The sequence below is a fragment of the Megalobrama amblycephala genome, linkage group LG17 (genome assembly GCF_018812025.1).
Source record: "Megalobrama amblycephala isolate DHTTF-2021 linkage group LG17, ASM1881202v1, whole genome shotgun sequence".
NCBI classification, from domain to species: domain Eukaryota; kingdom Metazoa; phylum Chordata; class Actinopteri; order Cypriniformes; family Xenocyprididae; genus Megalobrama; species Megalobrama amblycephala.
In genome coordinates, this window is record NC_063060.1 from 15,816,894 (window position 1) to 15,821,483 (window position 4,590).

Sequence of the window (4,590 nt, forward strand, 5' to 3'; positions counted from 1 at the left end):
ATCAACATGTGAATGTAGATTTGAGCACATAAATCTCAGAGGAAACGTGAATCTTGTCTGATGTTACAGGGACAGATGAGCACACCCGTGTTTATCCGGTAGAGGAATGATGCCATCAAAGGCTTTGAGTGAGGATACTACAGAAATGAATATAGAGTCTATTTAAATCTAAAGTCTAGTTTATTTTAATTATTGGAATTTAAAAAGACTTATTACAGCACTTTTCTGATTCTTGATGTCTGTGCATTTGCTTCAGAGCTTTGGTGGAGCAGGATCTGCAAGAAAAGGTGACGACAGTATTTGTTAGAAAAAAAAAAGAGGAAAACCTGAAACAAAATAAAAATATATATAAAGTAACAAAATATAAAGTAAGATCATTTTGTTATTTCTAATACAGAAATGAAATGACTCTGTGCTGTTAAAATGACTGCTTTTGTATTATATTTGTGCATTATTGTAGGATGTGAATGTCCTCAGACTGGTGAGAGCACTGAGGATGGAGAGACACAGCAGATCCTGGGAATGGTTCAGTGTCATGGACGAGATCCTTCATCATTCCTCCTTCCAAGTGACTCGATCAAGGACACACTGGAGGAGACGCTGCAGAGATCGAACCAGCAACCTTCTGCTGACCAGCTCAGTGGTTTAGACCACCACACCACAAAACTAATGAAGCCATGACAAGAATTAGCAATTGAAAAATATGAAATGAAATATGCAAGAAACAGAATGCTGACATGAATTAATTGTAAAATGTTTTAATCTGCTGATGGAGAGCACATGAATGTTTGCAGCAGCAGATTGTCCCGCACATCTTCTCCCACTCCTGCTCCAAGGTTGAGGGGTTCAGGGGTCCATCATCATCATCATCATCATCATCATCTTCAGCAGTGAGGAACATGATGATGAAGGTGTTCATCAGCTGCTTGATCAGAATAAAGCTGCAGAATTGGCACAGCTGTGTTGAGATGACAACAGGACTGTAAATACCTGATTGTTAGATCAATACATTTGAATAAAGCTTTGTTTCGTGTGTTGTTGACTTGTATATGCATTTATTTGTCATTATTACTTTTATTAATTCTTTACTTATTAATTATGCTATTATAAGTAAATGTATATATTTTAATAAGCAATGAATTAATGCATGAATTGACTGTAAATGGAGATGTATTCACATCAGCTGTATTTGTCTAGTGTGTGTTCATGCACAGCTGTCATATAACTAAACATTACATTTTGCTTGTTTTATTAAAGAAGTAAAATGAAAAGTAATATAATTAAGTTTTGGTCAGCATTTATCATCATTATTGTGTGTAAGTGTTGGGGTGTGTTAGAAAAGCAGTTCATTCTGGTGTAATCTTAATTTTAAGTACTTTTTACTACTTTGAGTATAAAATCAGTCTTCTCCAAAGGCGAGATCTTCGAGCAGCTGCCTGATGTCTTCTTTGGCTTCAGACATCGCTAACACTGAGGAAAACCGCTCTAGGTAGGGTTGATGAGTTACTGGTGCTGTGAGGTGTTAGTGCACCTGTCACTCATATCTTTATTTTTATTGCAGGACCTATAATTACATACAAGATCAGGGAAAATACCATAGTTTTATATTTAACAATGACAAAAAAACAAACAAATATGGGTTTGTATACATCGTAGTTTGAGATTATATACACAGACATAAAGCATGATGACAAGATTAAATATTTTGAATACATCATAATGCATAAAAGTTATTTATTTTTAATTTATAAGCCTGAGGGATGAAACTAAGCTAATTCAACAAGAAAAAGAGGAAAACAAATGAGATTTATGCCACCTTTGCTTGTGGATGGACGTTTTTGCATATAAAATAAAGAAATTAACAATATATTCACGTGAATTTGGGTTTTTGTAACAAAAAATAAATCACATTAGTCACTCATATCTTTTCAGTTGTTGCGCTTGCTATAACGTCGTAGGTCACATGATAACATCAACATGGCAGATTATTCTCGGATCTCATTCATACTCAACGAGATTTGGCTGTTAAGTACCTACTCTTTTAGCGCTCGTTAAGTAAGTACTTATTGAAATTAAGTACCTACTCATTGAGTAGGCGGTTTCGGACGCAGCCATGGTTTATCCAAGTTCCAATTGGCACTAATTTTACAAAAGCAATTAGACTTGACAAAAAAAAAAAAAAGACTGAACAGATTTGTAATTCACTAGTTCTCAAATGTCACAGGCATAGCTTTCCTGTATTTATACTAATGTGCTAACCAGATTTTTACAAGCATTTTACAACTGGCATGTCTAAAGTAGTTATTCAGTTATCAGGTTGGCCATAAGCAATGTTAATATTGAACTTGTCACACTCAAACTTTTTTTTTTTTTTTTTTTGCACATGATACTGAAAGATGCCCTTAACATCTTTCTCAATGTGGATTCCAAGTTGGTAACTGAGTAAAGCTACCACCAGTTAAAATATTCACTTTTCCAAAGATAACTTTAGAACCCTTTTCTGTAACATGTAACTGAATTCACCTGATTCTTCCTTTTGTGCTGATTGCATTCAACATTTTACATTAAGACTCCATTACAGTAGTTGCCATTTTGTAAAGTACAATTTTCAGTTTTTTACTATACTCCTCTGACCTGCACAGAAATGATTGAACAGATTTTTGATTTTCGTTGATATTCCCAAGATATTACTCTCCTAATGTGACCTTGCTTGGGTTTGTCTTATGTGAGTTAGCTTAGCATATTAACTTCATTAGCATGAAGTTAGCTTAGCATGCTAATCTGGTTAACATGCTAAATGATTTTTTGTATATTCTTTCTCACACTAAAACTTCTCTTCAGTAGCTTGGTAGATGTGCATCCTCAAGTAGCTCAATGTATAAAGCCAAATGTTTGAAAAGCACCTTACAATTGTGGGTTTGAATCCAGGTTGGTGTGATTTAATGAAATTGTGTGTTTTGATTCCTTTATTGCCTCTGGGGTTAGAAATATTTATTATTCATGCTGTTCATTTTTATCTAAGCTTCTGTACATTGAGTTCATTCTCACCCATAATTCTGAAACGGCTGTTTTTCATGTTCGTTCAGTTTTTGCAGTTTCTGCTTTTCCTGTTCCATATTGAGCTAGAGCATGATGACAGCATGATGCAGAATGATCTAAAGTAAAGTTATTAAATATAACATGCAGTGCATATTTATATTAATTCATTTTGAGTTCATTTTTACATGAACTATTGAACCTTGGCAGTTGCATGATTCTACACTTGAGTAACACCCAGAGGCTGTGGGTTTGAAGAGGCTGTATCTCGGCTAATCTTTGAGCAATCAAAACAAAAATTGGTACACTTGATCAAGACCATGATCTGAGGTTAAATGCCAAATTTGGGAACAGCGCCACCTACAGTTCATGAGATCTGAAAAATTGATATTTTGGCCAATAACTTTTGAACAGTTTGTCAGAAACTGAGGATACCGATTCTGTCAATATTGGATGAATCACGTGTCCGCCATTTTGAATTTTGTCATAAATTGCAATATCTTTTAAACAATTTGACATATCTTCACAAAAATTGGTACATATGACCTTTAGAAGGTCCTGAAGGTACCTGAGAAGATTCAACACAGCGCCACCTACTGTTCCACAGATATAATGTTTTTTGCAAAAACGCTTATAACTTTTGAAAACATTTTCCAAAATGTGTATGCTTTATGTCATTTTATTCCCTGGCTAACGCCAATTCCAACGATGTGTTATTTGTTATTTTCCTTAAATGTCCCTGTCCGCCATATTGAAATAAATGAAAAACAGTTTTTTTGCTACTCCTCCCACAAATTTTGTCCAATTTTCTCCAAAATCAGCTCAGATGATCTTTGGACCGAGCCGCATAGAAATGACTGAACGGATTTTGATATTCGCTACCATTCCCGAGATATTCGTCTCTGAATATGACCTTGCTTGTGTTTGTTGTCTTATGCTAATTAGCTTAGCATGCTAAATGCTTATTTTGTACAAATTGCTTCTGTTCCTGATATGGAATGTTTCTGTGAATGATCTAAACTAAAATTTATAAATATAACATATGGTGCATTTTTATAAAAATTCTTGATTGTGAGTTCATTCTCATGAACTACTAAACTTCGACAGCTGTGTGACACTGCCTTCCCAGTGGTGCAAAGAGTTGAGTGACAGACACATGATCCAGAGACTGTGGGTTCGAGTCCCCTGTGGGTCAACTTTATAAAATTGTTTGTAATGTTGTCATTTCAATTCCTTTATTATCCAAACAAGTATTGTACTAGTCTTTCTTCTTTTAATTAGAAATTAATCTATTTTTATTAATTCTATGTTCATTTTCATCTTAGCTTCTGATCATTTTGAGTTCATTCTTACCTATACTTCTGAACCAGCTGTTTTTCATGTACATTCAGTTTCTGCTCTTTTTGCTCTTCTTGCTCTGCATTGCACTACAACTCAGACATTTGAGTGCATGAAATGTATGCTGTGTTGCTCTTCATTGTGAGTTCATTCTCATGAACTACTGAACTCTGACAGCCGTGTGCCACTGTCTGCTCAGTGGCGCAAAGAGTTGAG

General features: G+C 34.9%; 1 long non-coding RNA gene across 1 annotated transcript; it reads left to right on the top strand.

The window, feature by feature from the left end:
* Positions 1–221: 221 nt before the first annotated feature.
* LOC125251148 lies at positions 222–1,299 on the top strand. Its single transcript, XR_007180928.1, has 2 exons — positions 222–353; positions 461–1,299. It is a non-coding gene; the product is annotated as an uncharacterized LOC125251148 (long non-coding RNA).
* Positions 1,300–4,590: the final 3,291 nt, after the last annotated feature.